The 26,402-nt window shown below is 35.5% G+C and overlaps 1 protein-coding gene across 4 annotated transcripts in view; it reads left to right on the plus strand.

The window, feature by feature from the left end:
- Positions 1-26,402, plus strand: part of GALNT13 (polypeptide N-acetylgalactosaminyltransferase 13) — a 555,198-nt gene that overhangs the window by 18,371 nt on the left and 510,425 nt on the right. For all 4 annotated transcript variants that reach the window (XM_040475110.1, XM_040475113.1, XM_040475109.1 and 1 more), the window contains exon 2: positions 19,361-19,431. The gene's annotated coding sequence lies outside the window, so the exon portion shown is untranslated. The remainder of the gene's footprint in view (positions 1-19,360; positions 19,432-26,402) is intronic.

Below are 26,402 nucleotides of genomic sequence, written 5' to 3' on the forward strand. Positions count from 1 at the left end.
ATATTATATTATATTATATTATATTATATTATATTATATTATATTATGTACAACATGGGGAATACAGTCAATATTGCGTTAACTTTGGCAGGTGACGGTTGGTAACTAGACTTATCGTGGTCATCATTTCACAATGTATACAAATGTTGAATCCCTATGTTGTACACCTGAAACCAGAATAATTTGCATATCAATTATATCTCAATAAAAACAAGAATTAATAGATAATTCTCAGATTTCTGAAGAAAGATGATTTGCAACTTAAATTCCATATCTGCTCAAAATGTCAATCAAGTGCAAGGGTAGCATAAAGAAATATTTAGACCTACAAAGACTAAATTTATTTTCCACAAATATTAACCTTTCTCACAAAGTTACTTGAAGTCCAATTCCAGCAATGTCTAATTAAGAGAAAAGACATGGCATGCTAGCTATGAAGTAATCCTGAAAGGTAAACAGCTTAGGTTGCTCCAGTTTGGTATAGGATTAGTGTAAAAAATGGAGTGCTTAGGTCAGTGAGAGTCTCTCTGACAAAAGGAGGCATTATAAAATGTTTATTGTTCAAGATGTATTTGGAAAGAAAAGAAAAATCGTGCCAGGGGAAAAAATAAAGGTAGTATCTCCAGGAAGAAGAAAAGGATAGGCAAGAAAGGAAAATAATCCTACAACTTTTACAGGGGTGCCTGGGTGGCTCAGTCAGTTGAGGATCCAACTTTGGGTCAGGTGGTGATCTTGCGATTTGTGGGTTCGAGCCCCATGTCAGGCTCTGTGTTGATAGTTGGCAGCCTGGAGTGTGCTTCAGATTCTGTATCTCCCTTTCTCTCTGCCCCTTGCCTGCTCACACTCTCTCTCTCTTTCAAAAATAAATAAACATTAAAAAAAGTTAAAAAAATCCTAGAACTTTAGTTAGCTCTTAAATGAACATAGTTTTATGTTAAATATAAATGGTGTTTACTCATTCTAAATTTTTAGTATCAATATTTAGATGAAATGTAGAAGATAATCAGGACTACAGAACAGAATGCAAACATTATCAGCAATGATAATGTTACAGTACACATAAAAATGGTGGGGGCTGGGCATTTGGTATGGGGTTTGGAGAAAGCAGCAGGAAATAGTAGGGATTGGAAGATTAGCCTAATACCAAGTGGGGTGAAGAGACAGTCTAGAGTTGATGACAAGAAATAGCAGTGACGGTGTATTCTTTAAAGTTAGAAAGAAAACCAAGAGGAGGAAGAATGAATATATTAGGAGGAGGAGTACAGAGAAGTGGGGAATGTGGCATGTTTAGATAATGTCCAAAACACTTCAGATACATTTGTTTAGTTAAAGTATGCTTTGATTTGATTTTTTTTAAAATGTGGCTGCTTTTGGGGCGCCTGGGTGGCTCAGTGGTTAAGCATCCAACTTCAGCTCAGGTCATCACCTTCACAGGTCATGAGCCAGATGACCGCGTCCGGCTCCGTGGTGACAGCTCAAAGCCTGGAACCCGCTTCAGATTCTGGGTCTCCCTCTCTCTCTGCCCCTCCTCTCTCTCTCTCTCTCTCTCTCTCTCTCTCTCTCTCTCTCTCTCCTTCAAAAATAAATACACATTAAAAATAATTTAAAAAAATAAAAATGTGGCTACTTTTAAATGGTTACATACTCTCAGTTTCTACAAATTCCAGTTACTTTCTTCTGTTAAATCACCCTGGTTCATAGAGACAGTCAATCTTTTTATAAAGTCTGGACAAATTTAAGAGTTCTGTTGTAGAAGTAATAAGCAATTAATTATGGTTTCCACTGGGGAGAGGAACTGGTTGGGCTTGAGGGAGGGGGCTGCACTGTATAAAGAAAGAGAAGTACTGAACTGAACACTAGCACAGTAGCATTCATCCCTTAGGGAATTGGAAAGATCACGGTGCTAAGAGAAGAACTGGATTCTAGTGTGGATAAAATCCATTCATAAAGTCTGTAGCATGCCATTTCACTTTTCTGAAGTTCAGTTTCCTTATCTTTAAATAAAGCAACTGGTATGAGCAAATACCTGGTATCACTCTATATCCTAGTGTGTATTTTTTACAAAGATAGGCCTATTATTTTCTTGGAGAATGAAATGAATTTTTCTAGGTATGATAGTTCTTAAGACTGACTCAGGCTTCTTGCTTGCTCTAGCTCTTTATTAAAGGTGTAATTGCCTTTTCACCAGTGGTCCTCATTCTCCTTTAGTTTTTGCCTTGTGTCTGACTGAACTGATCACTCAAATCAGAATCATACTCTTTTATACAGGTTTGTTAATCTGGAATAATCACTCCCTAGATAGAGTTGTTTCGATAGCATTTTTATTTCATTACGCAACACTTTATTTTCTTATAATTAAAACAATGTATTTTTTTTTTTGCTGATGTAAAGATGCAGAACATTACCAGAAGCTTCTGTAAAAGATCTTATCTTCATTCCACCTCTGTTTTCCTGACAAAAGGAAATATTTTAATGACACTAAGCAATAATTTTAAACAACTTTTTGTAGTGGTTTCCAGATATAGATGGTAAATTTTATAGCCCTCTGTGTCATTAAATTATACCAGTTACTGTGATTACCTAATGTGTCTGCAGACTCACAGAACTGATAGATGAAGGATGGGCATTTCACTGTTACACAGATGTGAGAATATTGCCCTCTTAGATTGGCAGCTGCTCTTGAATTTCTCCCTGCATCTTATCATTTGGCTAACATTTTATTCATAGCTAACCAGAAATAGTTGCTGTAAATAAAGTTGGTAGCTATTCCTAATGAATGTGAGAACACAGATGCATTTCACAAGAAATTGCTAACCTGCTAGTTGTTGGAAGAATTGTGTGTGTGTGTGTGTGTGTGTGTGTGTGTGTGTGTGTGAGAAATATGTGTGTGCATGTGCGTATGTGTATATGTGTGTGTGCTTTAGCATCTTCAGACTATGAACATCAGTTCAGCAAACCAAAGAAAATTTGTAGTAGTGAGAGAGACAGACAGAGTCGGAGAGAAAGTTTCCTAGTTTTCCTCCATAGCTTGGAACATAGGTAACACAAAAATGTACTATGGAAAATTAAGAAAAAAAACCCTTACTTTTAATTGATATATTAAAATCTAGTATTTTTATGGTATGGAAGGATAGGGGATTTTGAAGTGAGAAAAGTCAAATTAACCATGAGACATTCTTTAAAGCTGTAAATATCTGGTTTCTGTGGACATCTTGTGATTACAATCTCCTTTTACCATTTTCTGAGTGATCTGGTTTTTGAACAGTGACATAGGTGCAGTGAGAGCTGCTTTGTCCTGTTACATCACTTAGTTTGATGAATCAAGGGTCTGTTAAATTCCCTTTTAAAGGTAATGTTCTTGGCAATTCATTAGAACATTTAAGTATATGAACTAGCCCTTGATTGGAAGGTAGAAAAAATGCAGACATTCAAGTTTGGAGGAGGCAATGAAACTTGGTTGGGTTAAAGGCAAAAGTCTGACTGTGGGACTTGCATAAATACAGTTCAAAAACTATGACTCATCCAATTACTAACAGAATGGCAAATGACAGTTACATAGCCTCTATGGAATTTAGTTACCTGATCTTAAAAATTACAGTAATAGAAATAATAGCTAACACTAATACAACCTAGGTCTCTAATTGGACATGAGGTTCTCTGTTAAGAACTTTTCATAGGATTAGCTCACTTTATTTTCACAATAGTAAGAGCTAGATATTTATTTTCACCCACGTAAGTATTTTAATAAGTTGTCATGAGGGTTGAGGTGGCATGCATGTAGTGTATCAATTATTGTTCTTGGTATTTAGCACATGCTCAACAAATGCTAGCTATTATTAATGCTATCTCCTGTTCCAGGGTCCTCTACTGGCATTTAGCATGACAGGTGCCTAGTAAATCTGGCCTGCTTAACCCGTTTCCAAAATAAAATGGTCAAACCTGGAAGAGCTATTGTAAAGAGTAACTGCAAAATCAGATCCCAAGAGACAATAAATAAATAGGAGTCAAAGATAGGATTGAAGCTAAGTAAAACAGAAACCCAGTTAAACTGTATTAGCAAAATATTTAGAAATTTTATCTAAGAGAGAAGAGAAGGTAAATGTGTGAAGGCAAAAATACGTCATGATGAATATCATATCATAATATTGTACAAATCGTTCATAATGCTTAACACTGAATGGCTGCTTTGCAGAGAGTGCATCTAGCTTAGCAAAAGTGTGGGAGGCTTCTTCTATTTGCTTTATTTGGAAAATTCCAGGGTCACTGCTGATTTTTGTTAGGTGTTCTTAGTTAAGTTGAGCAGTCATCCTCCATTTTCCCTTTAGTTTTCTGATCAGCTTTGACTGTGTTATTATTTTTGTTTTCTGGAGGATGATTCTAAGGGAAATTGAAAGATGAGAGCTTAGTTTGTGTGTGAATCTGAAAAATAGTAAAAATTTTAAAATGTATCGCCTTCCGAGCCTTAGCGCCTGAATGAAAAAGATGTGACATGTTATTATTTTTTGTGCTTTTGAGTTTCATATTCAATATGTGATGTCTAGTTGTTTTAATGATTTTTTTATCAAAGGTAATTGGAGGTTTTCTATTCTTTTTTTAATTTAGAAGAACACATAATTTGAAATAGCAAATTGTAATTGATTTCCCATTTAGACATATTTGAATACCAATTTTCTTATCATATGAAGAAAATGTGTTGTTTTAAACACTGATAGTTTGTCATTTCCTCTACAGTAATTTGAACAAATGATAATTGTACATAAATTAATAAACTACTGATAGGAATCTAATGGTGCATCATGCTGTTTTTGATTTATTTTGGAATGATTTTCAGACTGTTGAAATGTTCCAGAACTAATTGTTTAATGTAACCTACAAGTTTCTTAACTGCAAAAACATGTTCAGTAAAATAGAATAGTTATTTTTAAAAAGTGACAAAGGACTAACTTACATTATGTTGAGAGTTAATTATATAAGTGGTTTTATAGGTTATTAAACAATGTATGTGTTTTTGTGTTTAAGAATTCATTTTACATTACAAATAATGATATTATTAAAATAATTTTTTCTTAATTTTTTCTTATTGTGATTCAGTTTTCTAGTGCAGCCTAGAAATAATGTTGAGTCCTCAGTTTGTATTTACTTAGTACTCCTTTTTCCTCCCATCATGATGTTTTCTGTGCCTCCTGAATAATATTTTGAAATTGATGAAAAAGAAAACTTTATTATCAGCTTCAACAACCCTGTAAAGAATTTCTAAGTGAGAAATATTTAAAATCAAGTTATAGCTCCTGTGATGTGTGGGAACCATGTATGAGGTTAACAGTTTTCAATAAAGTTTACATTAAGTCACAGACTATTGGTTTTCTTGTACTGTTGTGTCTATTGGCCAAGATACTATACCACCTGTAATTACTTTATAGTGTGATAGTCCACTGATAATTAACCTTGTAAGCTTGCTTTATGATCAGTTTTCATTTTATTTAACAAGTGTTTTGGAAGTTAGTTACTCACAAAAAAAATTCCCCATCATTATAAATATAAAACCAAGGTATAGGAAGGAGAGCAAAGACTGATTTTACAATGCAGTTTTAATTAACTCTAAATCAAAGATATATCCTGTACTTCCTGTTTCCTGTCATAGGACAGGGCTAATGGCTACCGTGTGTGTGTGTGTGTGTGTGTGTGTGTGTGTGTGTGTGTGTGTGTGTGTTTCCCAAAGGGCTTCTACTGAAAATTGAGTGTTCGTTTCTATGGGTTCTCTGGATGTTTTGAAGTGTGACCTCTGCCATCTTGTGCTTGGGTACCACTCAAGCTAAATATAAGTTACTGATCTTATTGTTTGATAATTCAGTTTTGAGTTTTTTGCCAACCTTAAAACCTTGCATATAAGGTTATATATAAAACCTTATATACCTTATGGTATATACATGTACACAAACACACACATACATGCATATATGTCACTTCTCTCCATAATAATACACCACACCTAAAACTACCACATTTAGTCATTTTTAACTGATGTTTTCGTTCCATCTATTTTTTAATTCATATATTTATTCTATTTATTATATGTACATATTACATATGTACTTAGCACTTGCCATGATAAAATTTACTTTGTGAATTTAATCAATATGTATTATAATCATCTGTGTTTTATTACTGTCTAAATCTCATACACTTTTAATTAGCCAAAGGGCTATTTCTCACAAGAACTCGATATATACAATTGTGGGCCAATAAACTGTTGCTGCATTTTAATACGGCAGAACCCTTGATTGGTGCATGAAATGACTCCTTCTTAAGCAGTCAGTGTACATAATTAATAAATCTAGCCAGTGGTTTTTGGATCCATTTATTTTAAGGCACCACATAAATGGTGCAAGGTCAGGTGCTTCCAAAATTTCATTAAGGGGCACATACTTACAAATGAGTTTTCAGCAATGGGTTCATGTTCACTGCATGCAATTACTGAGTGCTTTTGCAATTCTAAAACCCTGGGGGTCCCCTAGGCAAAATCCCTTTTTCTCTGCATCTGCTCTTACTGCTTCCTGTCAAGTTTCTGCCTTCCTGAAGTCTCATACTATTAAAAAGATCATTTTCTCATTCCGGCTTCTGAGGATTATTTTCTTATTCAGAGATGAACATCTGCAGAATAGAGCTGCATGTTTTCATAAGGCCATGTGTTCTAACAAGAAAGAGCCTCGTGCCATAAACAAATATAATTATCATCTTTATGTATCAACATTATAAACTTACAATTTATGAGTACATTACTGTGTACTGGTATTTTGTAGAAATTTTACTTTTTCTTCTCTGTGTTTTTCACCACTTGTCTTCATACCATGTTATTCATGACTGTATTTTGTAGGAAAACATTCACCTCATTTGTTCATTTACCACTGAACAGGGGCTTGAAGGACAGTGAGGTTCTTTATATCAAGAATTGCGATCTGATGATATACTTGGCTGATTGCCATCAAGCAACTCATTCAGAGGACTTAAGGATTCTGATGTCACACACTATATATTAGTCTAAAGGAAAAAAAATTCACACTGCACCCCAATTTCTAACTTTTTCATGTGTTAACTTTCTCAGTCTAGGTTCATACTTTATTAGGTGTTTTATGAATTCTTACCTTTTGCTGTTACCTATATATAGATCTCCCTGTGCAAGGCTGAATGTGCACATTGAATTGCCCAACACCAATGAAAAGGAAAGCAGGAAAGGAAAGGAGCTAGTACCCGAGAACTGATGCCGTGTCATGGTTGGCCCATTTCTCCTTCCTTTAAGCACCTGCAGTCCTATGGCATGTTGTGCCTTGGACTGCCTCACTGACCTTGGCTTTTAGCACTGTTAAAGCCAGATAGGAGCTGAGATTTCCTTTTTTCTTATAACAAGTCTCTGGAGTGAGATCTGGTCACTGATATTTATTCTCTGACCCTTAGCTGTGCTTTTCTTTGAAATGACTAATCAAGGATTGTCCTGCATATGAATGCTCATGAAGCATTCAATGTAAGTACATGTATTTTTGCCTGTTCCTATAGTTAAATGAAACCTTTCTTCCATCTTCATAAATTATAGATGTATATCTACATCTGTCAGTCTTTGATAGATTATGAAATCCAAGAAGGCAGTCCAACACAGTTCTTTTTGTGCTGCACCTAGCAAAATGCCCTACACAATTAAGTCCTTTCTACATGCATTTAATTAGATTGCACATGTAAGGATATGTCCCCTGGGCCTTCCAAAGCAGTAGATGCTACTTTGGAAAATGACGCAGACCGAAAAGGATTTAGGTCACTCAAATTTTTATGTTTTTTCCAGTAAGATAGTTGAAAGTGCGTTCTCACTGTGCTATGTTAATATCTTCCTTGTGATTTTTTTCTCTCAAATTCCACTGTCAGCCAGTCAAGATTGTGCACTTCATATACTTTTTTTTAAATGTTTATTTTTGAGAGAGCGAGTGACTGTGCGCACGAGTGGGGAGGGGCAGAGAGAGAGAGAGACAGAATCTGAAATGGGCTTCAGGCTCTGAGCTGTGAGCACAGAGCCTAGCGTGGGACTCATAAACCGCAAGATTGTGACCTGAGCCAAAGTGGACGCTTAACCAATTGAGCCACCCAGGCGCCCCTATATACTTCTTGTAAAATACATTCGGTGTTTGAAATGGCAGTGTTGTTACGATTTTCGCCATTGTGGCCTGAGAGTTCTGCCACTTCTGTCATGTATAAGAATTTGTCTGGATCACTTTTCTTTTGCAAGGGACAGAAATTAGAATTTCAGGTTGAGAAGGATCTTGAGGGGTGATGCTGCCACCCTACCTGCCCTCAGTCAAATTTGTACCTAATCTAAACCCAAGACTAATGTGCTTCTCTAAAGAAAGCTCCCCCACACCGTCCAGTCCATTGCATTCTCCACGTTGTCAATGGAGGGATCTCTCTGCAATTTTGAACATGTCATTCCTGGGTGTAAAACCTTCAAAAGCTCTGCAGAGTAAATGTCAAATCCCTTAGTGTATCGTTCCAGATCATTCATAGAATTCTATCCCAAATGACCTTTGTAGCTTCACAGTTCATCTTTTAAACCCTCCTAACCTATTTTCAGGACTCTCTGGATTCTTTCTGTGTTACCTGGATATGTCATCGATGTCCATGGCAGCTTCTTTGCTCACACTGCTTGTCAGCTTTGAATTGCCTGTCCCCTCACACCAAGGATCAAATGATACTTCTTTTTTAAGGAATTTTTTCAAGTCTTCAAGCCAGAGTTATTCTGTTCTTTTTTTTTTTCTGTTCCCATAACACTTTTTGCCTATTGCTGTTGCTAACTTACACCATGTTATCATAGTTAATTGTGTCGTCATCTTGCTCCCCTTTTAAATTATGTGCTTCCTCACAACAGAGGCATTGTATTTCTTATTGTTCCCCCGAGGCTTACCAAAGTCCGTAACATAGCTAGTCATTCAATAAATGTCTTGAGAAATTGTTAAATATTGATTCAGTGGATAAAGGGTTATGAATTTAATGATGCTCTATTTGAATGAATCTTTGCGACATTCCTGGTATCTTTTTCTGAAATATGATGGGGATATAAAAATATTAGTGCAGTGTATTCCAAAGTAATCAGCACAAATTTATCAAAATCATGGATTCAGAAGGGTGCTTAAAAACCATTTAATTTCAGCAACTAGCCAGTACTTGAGGTCTCTTTCCACATTTCTGAAGTATGGATTTTTAACTTTTTCTCGAACTCTTCCTTAAGCCCTTTCTTGGGACAGCCCATTCTGTTTTGGCATTTCTCACAGGAAGAGAACCTTTCCTTGTGCTGAGCTTCAATATGATTCCTTTTAAATTTTCTCCTTGGTCTTATTGGTTTCAGTTATGCTTTGGGGGAGAACAGAAAACAAATTTAAACTGCTTTCTGTATTGTCAGTTCCTCATATGGGAACGGCATCCAGGTTTCTGCTATATATTCTTTTTTATAAGCTGAATGGCTGCCCCAAGACACTGTGTGTGTGTGTGTGTGTGTGTGTGTGTGTGTGTGTGTGTGTAGCCAGAAAACCATTGGAAATAATTTTAATTGGAAGTAAGATAACTTGCATAGATAAAGGTAGAGACAGAGACAGAAAAATAGAGAGATTATCATAAAAACAATTCACCTTCTGGTCAGTATATGTTTATATATATAATTTCAAGTAAATAAATAAAAGATGTTAGGTTATTGCCTCATACTTCCAGATTTTAGACTCTAGAATGATCACATTTTTTTTTCTTGGTTATCTTATTGCTATGCAAGAGATTGTCCTGAAATTTATTGGCTTAAAGCAACAGTTTATTCATAATGTCTCATAGTTCTGTGGACTGACTGGGCTCAGCTGGGAGCTCCCCACTTGGGCTCTCTCATGTAGTTGCCGTCAGGTGGTGGCTGGGAGTGAAGTCCTCTAAGGCCAGATGACCTGGATGTCCAATATGGTTTCTTTGGTCACATGTCTGATGCATGATTGCTCCTCAACATGGCAGAGTAGCCTTCACTTTTTACATGGCAGTTGAAGGCTCCAAGGGGCAGAAAACAGAAGATTCTAGGCCAGTGAAAGGCCACACATAGTAATGATACAGTATTTCTTCTACCATATCTTCTTGGTCTAATGAGTCATGGAGTCTGCTCAGATTCCAGGAGGTAAAGTTATACCTTCATCTCTTGAGGGGTGGGATGTCAGGGTCACATAGAAGAGCATGGTGGATAGGAGATGTTGTGACCATCTTTGGAAGATACAACCTGCCACACCATGTATTTGGATGGTGTGGTTGAGGTAAGGATGCATTCTCTACAAATTTTAACTAATTCTCAAAAGAAGTTAATACAAATGTTACACACTTAAGCAATGACATAAAGCATGAAGAAAAACACAAATATTGACCATAAAACATACAGAATAAAACTAACAATCACTACCTAAAGTTCATCATATATTCATACCATGTTTCTGATTGGATCTCATGATTTGAAAGGCCGCAGTTCTAAATGTAGATTTAAAGATGTTTAAAACAGTCTTTGTTTTTTTAAAAAAATAACTAGTATCTAAACAATTTTTAGTTTCTGGAAATTCATTTTTAATATGTAATGTAATCTCTTCTGCTACTATTAATGCTATTTCACTGTTTGGAATTTAATTTTAAAAATCCTTTACACACTTAAATATAAACTATTCGATATTTCTTTTTATGAAATATAAATTTCTCATTTGAGTCATTATTAAGGTATCCTAATTTCCTAAATGTTAATTCTTTCCATTTCTCTTCTCTGCACTCCTTTAAATTCTTCTTCATTTTAAGTATTATTTGGCATATGAATCTTAATATTTGGTAATCCATATGCTGGTCAAATAATCATTACATCCATCACAGAGAAACATTTTCTTTATTCGTATCTGAAAACCCTTAGATGATAAGCATCACTTAGAAAGTGTAGCCAGTGTATCTCCCACGTAGCCTAAAGAAATTAGTGATTTATTTTTTCCTCACGACATATGAAATCTTAATATTGGTAACCCAAGCGTGATAAGATGGCTCTGTCATGTCACCAGGGGGCTAGGATCCTTGTAGCCAGCCGAAGATTTATGTACTCAAAACAGCTGCCCAGAGTTCTAACAATTTTATCTACATTTTAGACAAAAGCCAAAGGGCATAGAAGTGAACATAATAACCAGGGAAGGAGAGAATAGATATTGGGGAGGCACCTGACAAGTCCAGCCGCATCACATTTTAAAATATGTTTTACTAACTTTTTGATGGTTGCATCTTATTATGCCCTACTTTTGTCTATGCTGGTTCCAGGTCTTTCAATGCGAAGGTTTTGTCTGATTTATAGCCGTGCGTTTGGTTCTTATATATGTACTTTGTTGCTTTTGTTCCCTCTGAGTTTTTGTAAACTAGTATTCTTTCTTTTTGGATTATAACATGATGTATATTTTTGCAGAAGATTTGCAACATTAAGAAAAGAATGAAAGATTAATACTGCTTATATTTTAACATCATTCAGAGATAACGATTAACATTTTGCTATATAGTCGGTCAATCTTTCTGAATTTTATATACATATATGTAAATATATATTTATAATTATTTATGCAGTTGCCCCTTTATTCATATTATTTTAGAAAGTAAACTGTTTTAAATATAGTTTAGATTTCTGCATATAAATAAATACTATTTGAGACATGAGTTTTGTGACTACATGGAATTCTATTATCTGCACAAACCACAACTTATGTAGTTGACGTCTAATTGTTAGACACTCTGATTGCTTTTAAATCTTTACAATAGTAAATATTATAAATTGCACTGATGACATTCTCTGAACATCGATCTTTGCCTGTACCTCTAATTGGTTTAGAATAACTTCATGCAGGTGGAATGGGTCAAAAGATAGGGATATGTAAAGGAAAAGGTAAAATTTCTGCAGAAACTAGAAAATGCTAAAGCGAAGGGTATAAAATATGCCATGCTTTACTGTGTGTTTGCTGAGAGTGGGGTGGAGTGAGTTAAGCAAAACTGTTTTAGCTTTCAATTTACAGGATAAAGGATCTAAATTTTCTCATCTCCATGTAGACAGCAGCAGGTGATGAAGGGGAAGGTATTCAAAGCTCTTTGAATGGAGAGACAGGTAACAGGCACTTTGCCAGTTCCTTGAACATTCAATGAAAAAAAAATGACAGGAAAACAAGAATTGACTTGGTTTAGGAAAAGGTCTTGACTTCTCCCAAACTGGGCAAATAGAGAAGAGGGATAGATAAACATTTTTCACATCATACAGACTATACAGTGTAGACACACTGTCAGAAATCAAGGGGCGAAGGTTCCCAGGAAGTTGGTCAAAGCATTACCTATGCATTTAACTATGGAGTATAGACTGGATATGGAATTATGTACTCATAGCAGTTGGTTAATGGTCTTCAGGAGAATTACATGGAAATAATGTACAATATTCAGGAGCTTCTGATTTGTCATGCTTTTCATGATTGAAATTATCATGGGATGATTATTAAGTTGTATTTGCAATAGAAATTGTGCAAGGGAGTTAGCTTAGGGTTCTTGAAGTCCACATGAAAGTGTAGGGGGTGGGGAATGATCAGGAGAGGGAGAGAGAGAAGGAGACAGGGAGGGATAGAGAGGGAGAGAATGAGAATATACTAGTGATGACTTTAGAAGTTATAGATTAATCACCATGCTTTGATATCTAGGAAAATAGAGGAATAAATAAAAAAGACAGTTGATGCTCACACGTCTCAAAAGGGCAGAACAAATGGAAATAACAACCAACATGATTTTGAGAGAAGTAAATCACTCTGATTTAATCTAATTTTATTCTTTGACACAATGACAAGGTTTAAATATGAGAGGAAACAAGAGTTTGTCACTCTTCACTTTGGTAAAGTTTAGCTTTTGTCTCACATGGCATGTGAAAGGAGGCGTAACTTGTGATTGTCAGTGGCTCCGTGACCTGCCAGGGCAGACCAGCGAAGACTTTAGAAGGTTGGTGGGTGCTTATATTGAATGAAATTGGTATTAATCTCCAGAATTAAAGTTAAAAGAATATAAAGTATGGAATCTACAGACCAGAAAGTTGCTAAATCTGTAGGGGAGCTGCAAGAATCCAAAGTGAACACAGGAAGAAAGAAGAGTGGCTGCAGTAAGTTGAAGATTGGTGCAAGCCATCAATTAAAATGACACTTGAAAAAAAAAAAAGGTAATATTTAGTGTAGTAAATGTAAATGGTAATAGGTCATGTAAATAAAATGACAGTACGCAGACATTCTGACACCATTCCGTAATTAGAAATGAGACACGGAAGAACTGCTTGGATTATTCAGGGGACCCTGCAGTGGGTCCTGCCTTCCCCTTTCCACCTTGCCATGTGACAATCCAGTTACAAGACTGTAATGCATGTTTGTCTATTTGTACTTATATTCCTTCTTTAAGTCCTATGAAGTACTTGATTGTTGCTTTGTAAGAGAAGGAATTGTGTTAAATCCTCCAAAAATAAATAATTATTTAATTAAAATGTTCTGTTTTTTTTTTTTCTCATAGAAACAGTTTTTTGATTTCAAGTCAAATTTTGCGGTAACTTCTTTGAAAGTTCTACTCAATGTGTATAATACCAAGAATGCATGGAATCAATTCAAGACATGACAATATGAAGAACTAGGGCCAAGTTGAGTTATAAACAAACAACAAATATTTGTCAGGACCACCACTGGCCGCAGGGATTATAAAATATAACCTGACTGTGTGGTTCAAATATGAATATTGTGCACATATGTATTGATAAAATATGTCAAGTATTATTAACATAATTGATATATTAATGAATGCTATATTATTTAACTTACTATGTTAACATATTAATAGAGTAAAATATTATCAAGTCTCAAGAGCCTCATGCTGTTTGACTTAACAATTCCCTTTCTATGTATTTTAGCTAAAGAAAACAATCATGCTCTGGCAGAAGATATATACAACAGTATACAGCAGTGTTTTTATTTTTAATATTTTTGGTAACAGATGTGAAAAAGTACAAAATAAATAATGGCATGCATGGGATATCAATCAGGAAAATTGTTCTGCATTTTAATGATGAAAAGCATGATATTGCTACAGAAAAATTCACAAGTAAAAAGAGAAATTAATTATAAAATAATATGTATATATAATTCTTTAAAGAATGGTCTGAAAATAGTTATACATAAAATATATTGTTTAAGGAATTAAGGTTGATTTTATTTTTAATTTTTTTCTGAATTTATAAAAAAGAACTTGGTAATTTTTTATTTACCAAAACAACTATATAAGGAATAACCACTTATACTGATACCCTTTAAATACTATCTGATAATCCTTTTCTTTATTTTTTCCCTTTAGTTGTTGATGATCTTTTTTGTTAATAAAATTTCATTATTTAACTTTACTTTTGCTGGATATAATATTTTCTGTACTATTTATGTAAAACCCAAAGCTAGACTCCAAAATTATTTTCATTCTGCTCTATTTTATGTATTTAATATGCAAATACAAATATATAAATTATAAATAAACAATATTTTATTTTAAATATAGGAGTATTTAATATATAAATTATATATCAACATAAAATATGTAAAATGCAGGAGGATGTATATAGAGAGATAGATAAAATGGATTTTTGTCATATTAGCTGTCCAAAACCTGGCCAATGATTCTGTTTATTTTTAACTTCTTAATTTTTTTCTTGATCTGAAAACATGTCATTAATTTATCTGTTTGACCATTTTTTTGTAATCTCAAAATATCCTAATGAATGTAAAACATTTATTTACTTCTACCTTTTTTCTCTAATTTAAAATTTTGATATACTTTCAAACATACAGAAAATTTGCAATTATTGTACCTAAGACCCTAAATACTATTTGTCCAGATTCGTTAGTTGTTTACATTTTGCTCCTTTTTCTTTATTATTTCTGCTTACTCTCTCTCCATATGTGTGTGTATGTGTGTGTGTATAGCATAATTACATAATTGTATGTTACATATATTACATATATGTAACATAAATGATGTAACATATTGCATACACATGTAACATACTTAACACACATATTTTTTTCCCTGAATCTTTTGAGAATAAGTTGCAGACATCATGATTCTTTATTTGAAGTATTTTAGTGTGTATTTCCTATGAATAAGGACATTGTCTTACATAACCACAGTAAAATTATGGGAATTAAGAAATTTATTATCAACAAAATACTGTTATATAACAGTATATCTAGGATAATATGTGCATTTGGTTGTCATGCCTTTTAATCCTTTAATCTGGAACATTTTCTCAGTCTTTCATGACTTTGAATTTGAAGATATCTTCAGACTTTCCTCATTTTGAGCTTGCCTGATGTTCCCTAATGATCGACTCGGGTTATGCATTTTTGGCAAATGTGTGTACCACAGAAGTGATGTTGTGTCCTTTTTAAGTGCATCAGACCTGGAGGCACATCATGTTTATTTGCTCCGTTATTGATGTTGTCTTTGATTGTTACAGTGGTCTCTGCCAAGTTTCTGCATTGAACGTTATTATTTTATTTATTTTCCTTTTTTAAGCTTATTTACTTACTTTGAGAGAGAGAGAGAGTGAGTGAGTGAGTGAGTGAGTGAGTGAGCAGGGAAGGGGCAGGGGGTGGGTGTAGAGAGAGAATCACAAGCAGGCCCCATGCTGTCAGCCTGGAGCCCGACGAGGTGCTCAAACCCACAAACTGAGATTATGACCTGAGCCAAAATTAAGAGTTGGACACTGAACCGACTGAGCTACCCAGGTGTCTGTGGAAGTTATTATTTTCCCCATTATAATTAATAAGTGGTTTGTGAGAAGATGCTTTAAGACTATGGAAATATCTTGCTCAACCTCATACTTTTACCCATGAGTGTTTGCTGATCCACAGGTGTTTTGTTGACAGTTACCTATCATGTTTGCTTAATGGTGATTTTCTAACTCCATCAATACATCTACATTTTGTTAGGTGGCATTCCAGGCAAAGGAACAGGTTTTTCTTCTTCCCTATATACTTTATTCACTTCTGTTATTTGTATTTTCTATAATGAATATTTTTCTGTGTGATAATTATGTATTTCAATATTCCACTTGTCCCAGATATGACTATTAAGAACTTCTTGAAGCTGGGGCCTATGTCTTTTTGACATATCCCATCATTTTTAAATGCCTTACTTGTCCCTCAGAAAAAAATTGTTGTCACCTTGAAATTTATATACTTTTGTCTCTTTCTTCTCTGTGTATATGTTCTAAAATGTCTGGATAGGTTTTTCACATTTTTATAGTTTTAGTAGACATTCTGAAAGTGAGTTTTGTGTCACTTTTAGGACCTTTGCTTTCCTCTTTTCCTCACTATTTTTCTGGACTTCTTAGATCTCTGTAATACATATAGTTTGAGTTTGAAAGGTAACTCTGTTATAGATTGGTGTTTAATTTTCTATTTGCAGATAATTTGACATTTTTTATTATTGTCCAACTTCCAGTTATACTGAAGGCCTAGGATTTGTGTGTTTTTATTTGTTTTTATTGGCTATATGTGTGTGTGTGTGTGTGTGTGTGTGTGTGTGTGTGTGTGTGTGTATTAAATGTTTATTTATTTATTTTGAGGGGGGAGACAGAGGGAAAACACATGAACAGGGGAGGGGAAGAGAGACAGGGAGACAAAATCCCAAGCAGACTGGGTGCTGTCAGTCCAGAACCCCACACAGGGCTTGATCCCATGATATGTGAGGCCATAACCTGAGCCAAAATTAGGAGTTGGACACCTAACCAACTGAGCACCCAGGCACCCTAGCTGTATATTCTTGCAGAATGTGTGAATAGTTTCAGATTTAGGTGGCTGGTATTACCACAACTACCCAGAATTTCAGGTCTGTGTTTTTTAAAACATTATACAAAACATATTGACATTTCAAGTTATTTGCAATATGTCATGATGTAACCAGAATTTATGGTTTGCAGATTTTCACCTTCAGTGGTCTGTATTCTCTTATCTAATTTATTTAGTTAAACTGAAGTTTTCTTTATTATTACAGTTGTTTTATCAAATAGTACACCTGCCAGTCTACGAAGTAATTTTCTGGAAGATATGTTCATGGTAAATGTAATCCTTATTTTAGATTATTTCGTTCCTTGATTTGTCCCAATCAGTTGGGTTTATAAATTTCTCCCTCAGCTTTAAAAATTATCAAACATATATTTGAACAAATGGAAATTCAAGTCCATGAAACTTGAAAACATGTGTATAGATTAAAACAAGATAATCAAAAAATAAAATAAAACAGGATAATCAATAATACCTGATTATAAGAATCCAATGAAATGTCATTATAACCAATTGCCTCTTGTAATGAAATAAGCTTTTTGACTATGAATACGGAAAGTTCCTCCTCTCCAGTTTCACAGCAAACAGGTCTTACTGTAGTTGGTACATAGGGATCAGGAACAAAATACTTTAGTGCTAGCACATGGCAGGGTAGAAGGCAGCTTGCGAAAGTAGGAAAGAGGCGAGTGTAGAAAGTGTGCACATCCAAGAGGGGCAGTCATTTCTCTGTTCTTGGAGGCTGTGAGCCCAGCCTTAGAAAATCTTTGCTCTTTCAAAGAGGGTAGAAATGTGGGTTCTTATGAGAAATCTCCTACTTTAAATAAATAAATAAATAAATAAATAAATAAATAAATAAATAAATAAATAAATGGTTTTAAAACCATGGCATGGGATACACAAAACATGTCAGGAAGCAAGCCAGATCTGGTTATTATGTTCCAGTTTGCACCCTCTATTCTGGATACGTTGTAGGGACTAGCAGGTGCTGTAGTGAGAAGAGCCTGTGTTAGAAAAGCTTTTGCTGAGCCTAGGATCACCTCTTAGCTGTGTCAAATTAGGCAAATGGCGTGATTAGTGCTAACTTCAGTTCTCTTGCCTAGGAGGGTGAATATGCTAAAATCTGAAGAAATATAAGGTCTGGCAAATTGCTAGAACTTTATAATTCTTTTGAAATTATATGTGAACCTGAATTTGTATCTTCTATTAAGCTCTAAGTTTTACACTTACAAAAATGAAATTATAAACATGCATAGCTTCTTAAAAGTGTCTTCATTCACTTTTGGCATTTAACTGTAAATTGCTAACTCTGTCTAGTCTCCTCTTGTTTGAGAAGCTTTGTGTTGAGTATTAGTAAACTCATCCCTTCTTGGGCCAGGTAGAGGTCCATGTCATCTTGTCTTCCATTCACTAGAGGAAGAAAAACGAGACTTTCAACTCTGAATGCCTCTTCTGCTTGTCAAACTGTTTATTTGATTACACTTGGTTTTGGTGAACTCAAAAAGTACACGTCCCTCATTAGTAAGCTCATATTTCTGTTCAGTACTGTAAACCAAATCTCTGTGGGCAGAGATTCTGCTGGTCACTGAGAATGCCACTAACGATGCTTGCTACTTAAGAGGATTTTTATTTCTACCCTCCATAGTGTGTTTGATCTGCCTGAAATAACACATTGTACTTTAAAGGGTTACATATGTCATCAGGTTGTGTTTGGTTTTGTTTCCTTTTAGGTATTTCTTTTATAACACACTATACCTAGTAGAATAAAATCCATTGAAGCTGAAAATATTTTGAGGTTTGAAATTAATGCGCTTTCCCCAACACCTCTTCTCTAAAACAACTTAATTACTAGAATCTGATGAACTTTCCCCTTAGTAGTGACCTTCTGAGAAGAAAGAAATGGATGTTTGTGTATTTTTGTAAGGTGTGCAAAAGGCATGCATGCGTTTTTCTCAGTGCGTGGTTTTCAATTAGAATCGAAATGCAATTACAAAGCGAATTGGTGCAATTCTCTGGATAAATCAAGCAAAATTCTTTTCTAACTCAGTGATCTTCATATATCAGACAAAAGTACATTTTAAAAAGCTTGAATTATTTTAATAAGCACCTCAAGTCTCCAACTTAAATTTACTTATAGTTATATCATGCTTTTGAATTGCTTTTATGTTGTTCTGCCATGTTCTGGGGAAGCTGTGTTTGTCACATATATTCTTGAAGTCAATGTGCAGACTCTTCTCACCTCTTAAGAGTATTATCTTTGACTTAAATACGGGATATTTGCATACAGTTGGGAATATTTCTGTTCATCAGCCCATTATACTTTCCTAGGTGTATAAACTATATTTTGCAAAACCTTATCTCAGTATGTTTATGTATTGTCTAAGTTTCTGTTGGTCTGGATTAGTTTTTCTGTGACCTTGGCAAATCGCTTACTCATTTGGATTTTTTTTTCTTCACAGATGCATTTTGTAGGAGTATTTTGAAGATGAATGTTTGCAAATCATTTTGAAATTGCCAAACGCCACATACAGTAAGTAATATGTATTTTTATTTTTCCACTCAATTGCAGTCATGCTGAATGAATTTGGCAGTCATAAAAGAACACATTTCTATTTATGGTTCTTGATATTTGTGAATATTGAGGCAAAATGTATATAAAAGATAAAAAATTTGATGAGCTGTTTGCTAGTCTGAATTAAGTTGTATAAATTCAAGATTTCTGATGACAAATTTTACTATTGTTCTACTTATATAACTTGCACATGGTATTTCTCACTTATATTTAAATGAGATGTTTTTCTCTTGATCATAAGTTGAGTGGAGTGTAGAAAGCAGGTGTTATTAACCAGTGCTGATACGGAAATTTTAAAAAAGAGTATTAAATTAAGTATTAAGATTGGCCCAGTATTAAGATTTACTGTGAATCAGGTAACTTATGTGTGTTGCCTATAATTCTCCCTGAAATATTTTAAGATTATTATTTTTATCCTCATTTTATAAATAAACCTGAGACCTGAGAAGTTTTACTACCTTACTCAACATCTTTTCAAAGTGGTGAATCTGGGCTTTGAACCAAGACTTTTCAGAAAATATGGTCTCCAACTATTAATCTAGACAGTTAAATAACCTATCTAAGAGGCTGAATATTTAAGAGTTTAAACGTGTTCTGATAATTTATTTATATTTCTGTTTTGTTTAAGCATTATTCTGAAAATGTATTTTTTTCTGTATTGTCTATCATGTCATTGCTTTCTTGTCAAATGATGCTTTCCAATCTCCAGTCCAACTTGGAATGCTTTAAAAAATTTTTTTAATGTTTATTTATTTTTGAGAGAGAGAGAGAAGGGGAGGGGCAGGGAGAGAGGGGGACAGAGAATCTGAAGCAGACTCCAGGCTCTGAGCTGTCAGCACAGAGCCCGACATGGGGCTCGAACCCATGAACCAGGAGATCACAACCTGAGCTGAAGTTGGGAGGTTTTAACGACAGAGCCACCCACACACCCCAAGCTTGGACTGCTTTGAACTGGTGTGAAATAAATGAAAATGTAGGTCCTGAAAAAAATCACCTAAGGTAATCTTTGATAAAAACAAACAAACAAAAACAAAAACAAAAACAAAAAACAGGTTTAGAATTAGTATTCTGAAGTTCTTCAAGAGTTTTCTCTCATTCATTAAAACAAAAAAAAACAACCCAATAAAATTAAAGCCTGTTATTATTTTCAGAGTTTGGAGGGACCACAGAATCAGACTCCTAGATTTTACATGCTTGCGTTCCTTGTTTGATGAAGTGAGATGTTTAGGAAGACAGTTCTAAAGTAGAATTTCCAAAAAAAATGTAGAAACAATAATGGTAGCATTGATGTTTTTATGTTGTCTCCCGATATAACTACTTTAAAAAAGTAGTCTAGAGTATGTTTAGGAATTCAGACCACCTGGCTTTAAATACTGGATTTATCACTTATTAGATGTATGACTGAACAAATTACTTAACGTCTCGGGGCACCTGGGTGGCATAGTCATTTGAGGGTCTGACTCTCAATTTTGGCTCAGGTCATGATCCCAGGTTTGTGGGATCGAACCCCATGTCTGGCTCTGCTCTCTCTCTCTCTCTCTCTCTCTCTCCCCCACACACACCTCTCTCCCTTGCTTGCTCTTTCCCTCTCTCTCAAAAAAAATACTTAATGTTTCTTTAAAATGGATGTAAGATTAGATGGAACCGGAGGGTATTATGCTAAGTAAAATAAGTCAGGCAGAGAAAGACAGATACCATATGTTTTCACTCATGTGGATTCTGAGAAACTTAACAGAAGACCATGGGGGAGGGGAAGGGGGAAAAAGTTACAGAAAGGGATGGAAGCAAACCATAAGAGACTGTTAAAGGGGCGCCTGGGTGGCGCAGTCGGTTAAGCGTTCGACTTCAGCCAGGTCACGATCTCACGGTCCGTGAGTTCGAGCCCCGCGTCGGGCTTTGGGCTGATGGCTCGGAGCCTGGAGCCTGTTTCCGATTCTGTGTCTCCCTCTCTCTCTGCCCCTCCCCCGTTCATGCTCTGTCTCTCTCTGTCCCAAAAATAAATAAACGTTGAAAAGAAAAAAATTTTTTAAAAAAAGAGACTGTTAAATACTGAGAACAAACTGAGGGTTGATGGGGGTGGGAGGGAGGGGAAAGTGGGTGATGGGCATTGAGGAGGGCAGCTGTTGGGATGAGCACTGGGTGTTGTATGGAAAACAATTTGACAATAAATTACATTTAATATAAAAAAATAAAATGGATGTAAGATTAGGAACTATTTCGTTTGTAGTGTGTTAACACATGTAAAGTATAGCACAATTCCAGGTACAAAGCAAGTTGATAATTCAATTTAAGTATATTTGTTAATAAGCATCCTAACGTTACATAAAGTACACCACAAAAGTGCTCAGTGAATACTGTTGATTGACATGTGCCAAAAGAAACTAAAGTTCAGCCTTCTTTTTTTTTTTTAATTTTGTTTATGTTTATTTATTTTTGAGACAGAGAGAGACAGAGCATGAACGGGGGAGGGTCAGAGAGAGGGAGACACAGAATCTGAAACAGGCTCCAGGCTCTGAGCCATCAGCCCAGAGCCCGACGCGGGGCTCGAACTCACGGACCGCGAGATCGTGACCTGAGCCCGAAGTCGGATGCTCAACCAACAGAGCCACCCAGGCGCCCCCAGCCTTCTTTATAAATGTAGACATCTTTTAACTTTTAGTGAAGAAACAAACCATTTAGGTAATCACCATGTAAATATACAGTATATAAAATCAGCACACATATATATCCTATTGTGTGTTGTTTGTATATCTAGGCTGAAACGTGTGTGCTTTTTGGAGAAAACAAGAGGCAGTGTGAAGTGTTTCCAGAGTCTGAAATGCTTATTTTGAAAGAGACAGGGCAAACTTACAGATATAAAGTAAAGAAAATAGTTGAAATGATGGTCAGTTAACTTGAGGTCATAATCTCATCTGATGCTTTATGAAACAATTTATGGACATTGAAGCCATGTGGACAAAAACAAAATTTATTAAGTATTTACTCTATCCCATGTACTTTGCATTCAGTATCTCACTTAATCTAAGCAATAATATGACGAAGTAGGTATGTTATTGTCCCCATTGTTTTGTTTGAGGAAAATGCACAATAGGAAGTTTCAATCTATCATTCATGGCAATGAAGCTTTGAGGCTGATCCAATTCTAAATTCCTGTTTCTTTATACTTTTCACCTGAGTGTTAAGGACTGAAAATTTGTGGTTGATGTAACTTTCTTTTATTTGCATAAAAACACTGCTCCCAAACCTCAGATCATACATAAGAATTCTTTAGTATATAAGTAGTTGATTATTGAATTTCAACTAAAATAAATGATAATTGCCTTTCATTTGTAACCCAGCCCAAGCTTATTCTGCTCCCACAGGACAGGCGGTAAGTCAAGAGGCAAGGGGTTCGGGCAAGGAAAGCGACTTTATTCAGAAAGACAGCAAACTGAGGAAATGGCAGACCACCATCCCAGAGAAGCATCTTCCCTCAGCATAGAATTTGAGCTGCTTGTACATGAGCAAAAGGGGATGGTAGAAAGGAGTTGGAGTCAAACGGTGGCTAATATCTGTAGAAATCCAAGAAAGGTCATGTAACTTCTTTGTCCTTGCTCAGTTCATCTTTGTGTACAGGAGTCTGGTCATGCCATTCCTGTAAGTCTTAATCATAGAATAATCATTTCTGTACTTCCTTATCTTCTGGGTGAAGTAGGTTTTGGGTAAAGAGTAGTTTCTGCGGATCTTAGCTGCAACGTGCCTACATACAGGGCTAAGCAGAATTACTAAACTATATATCACAGCAGCAAAGGAAATAGCAGTATGAAATCAGACATGCTAAGTTTCTCGCTGTTACATATTGCTAATGGGACCACTTGGCAATCTGAAACAAATCGCCTTTAAAAAATGCTGCTTGTGTAAAGAAAACTTAAAAAGTGAAACAGTTCCGTCTCTAAGGCAGAGACCGTATCTAATGCTTCTCCTCAGAATTTGAAATGCCGAACCACACTGTTTTCCTGCAGTTCTCCCTCCATTTCATGCGATGGAATGAAGAGTTTAGCTAGACTTAATTATCGCCCTCCCTATTTGTCCTCGTAAAGTGTGTCATCACTGAGGGGCGTGCTTACGACACCACACTGACCACACTGGTACTTTCCCTTTCCATCTCTTTGGTGATCTTCATCTTTTTCCATTTCAACCATCCACTGACCCCAGTCCTTTTACACGTAACTTCTTGAAACAAACTGCCAGCAACATTTTACCTGAGGGATATTTTCGAACTTACTGGTATTTAAAATATTATTGCCCTAAGAGAGAATAGGTCACTCTGTGTTCTCACACTACTGTTGGTTTTGAGAATAGAGGACTTACAGAATGCTTCTCCTTTCAATTTTCGTGTTTGGTCTCTGAAAAACAAAGCTAGTGATTACAGTTAGTGATAATATTTCACTTCATTCAATAGATATTAATTGCATGCTCTGCTAATATTATTAGAGAAACACCGTGCTGGTTTAGTACTAGGGCAGCAAGTAGGAGGGAAAGACAAAAATGACTCAAGAAAATTCTGTGTTCAATTTAAGGAAATAACATAGGCACAGGCATAAACGAAGGATGTGATATTAGGATATGGTGTCAGGAGAATGGCCTAAAGTAATCGAATTGATAAAGCCATTTAAATAATTTGAGAAATAATAAAAAAACAAGTCCCTATACGTGAAAAAGAATAAAGCATTAGAGGAGATTTAAGAAAGGTTTAATTCTGAACAGCATTCGCTCAAGATTTCATCATGGAGGTTGCATTTGCACTAGATCTTGGTGCAGGTGGAAAATGTTCACTGAGAAGTCAAGGAAATGGCATAAAAGAGCTTAGAATTGAAGTGGCATACTTGACATTAATTAGGCAGCAGGATAAGTTTCCTGTGTTGGTCTCAAAACAGATAACACTGGAAAATTAAGGCTGGGGCTAGGCTGTAGGAAATAGTGATAAACACATTTAGAACTTTGAATTTAATTGGTAGGCAATAGAAAAAAAAAACAAAGAATATTTTGGGAAGGCCAATCATGTGAACAAAAATTTCTATTTGAATACTAGCCTGGTGGTGTCTTCACAATGGATTCCAGTTGGAAGACTTGTAGATAAGATAACAAATTTTAGGAAAATAGAGCAGTATAAGAATAAGAGTGGAGGGTAAGACCTGAGGTAGCAGCAGTGGGAATGGAGACAAGGACTAGATGGAGGTGAGGCTTTGAAGGAGATGGGGACAGGCAGTACTAATAACCAGAATCCCTTGTGTGGTATTTGCTGTGTAACAGACTCTGTTTTAAATAACTTATATTTGTCATTTAATTTTATATCAGACAACTCTGAGAGGTAGATACTGATGTCATCCCCATTTTGCACAAGAGAAAACTGAGGCAGAATTTAGCCAAGTAAATTGTTGTTGGTTAAATAGCTAGAAAATAGCCACGGTGACACTTGAACGTGTTAAGTCAAGCTCCAGAATCTGTAACCACTGCACATCATTTCTGTAAAAAATAACTGAGTTTTCCAGGTTGAATGAACTGGAAAATGATGTTACCAATAGTCAGATAAATAGTTGTTATTTGTTTGTTTATTTTGTTTTATTTTGTTTTGTTTTGTTTTGTTTTTCTTCAGGGTTTGCCCCTTCTTCAGTTAAGTCTTTGGGGTAGGGAGAAACATCTTCTGACTTTTAGGGAGAAGTGTCCCTTATGGTTAGTGATGAATCTTTTAGATACATTCATTCCTATGCTGGGCAACAGGAACAGTGTAATTTATGATATTGCTCAATTATAAATTAGAATAGTAAATATGTCATCTTAATATGATTTGTCTTCCTTCCTTAGCAGAGCTTAAACTGAAACAAGGATAGAGTGCTAAATTAAAGATTAAATATCTTGGGTGCATGAAAGACCAATATTTTAGAGTTAGTTTACCATCATACTAAACAATAATTTTGACAAGGGAAAAAAACTAACACCCAACATAGAGAGTATCTCTCTTTTCCTATATTGGAGAAGTAGCATAATATGCTGCTTAAAAGCCTGGCCCTCAGAACCATACCGTTGCATGGGTTCAGATCCCAGAATGAGGCGTCTTTAGCCATGTGACTTTTGTAATGTGAGATTTTAGCTATGCGACCTTAGCTGTGTGACTTTTCGTGTGTCAAGTATGTAAGCTCTCTGGCCTCAGTTTCTTCACCTTTGAAATGTGATAGGAGAAGTAGTATGTTTTCTGAATAATTGTGAAAGTTAAATAAGGTAAAACACCTACAGGGACCCTTGGGTGGCTCAGTCGGTTAAGTGTCTGGCTCTTGGTTTTGGCTCAGGTCATGATCTCATGGTTCATGGGTTCAAGCCCTGCATTGGGCTCTGTGATGGCAGCACAGAGATTGCTTGGGATTCTCTCTCTCTCTCTCTCTCTCTCTCTCTCTCTCTCTCTCTCTCCCCGCCCCGCCTCTGGCCATCTCCTACTAGTGCCATCACTGTGTCTCTCAAAATAAATAAATAAACTTAAAAAATTTAAAAACAACAAAAAAAAGATAAAGCACTTACAGTGGTCCCTGACACATAGTAAATTCTCAATATATGTTACTTATGTTCATGGAACTCTATCTCATTTATCATAATTTTAAATTTATAAGATTTAATTCCACAATTATTGACATTTTGCATGTGTTTACTGTGAATTTTTATGCATTACGAGCACAAAACAATGAACTTTACAAGCAAAGACCCATGTAACTTCATTGTGCAGATCAAGAAATAGAACATTTTCTGGAACACCCAGGGGGCTCAGTCAGTTAAGTGTCTGAATCTTGATTTCAACTCAGGTCATGATCTCACCATTTGTGAGATGGAGCCTCTTTTTTCAGGCTGTGCACTGACAGCATGGAGCCTGCTTGGGATTCTCTCCCTCCCTCTCTCTCTGC

This window comes from Herpailurus yagouaroundi, unplaced genomic scaffold (assembly GCF_014898765.1).
Source record: "Herpailurus yagouaroundi ecotype Mexico unplaced genomic scaffold, PumYag 140, whole genome shotgun sequence".
Lineage (NCBI taxonomy): Eukaryota > Metazoa > Chordata > Mammalia > Carnivora > Felidae > Herpailurus > Herpailurus yagouaroundi.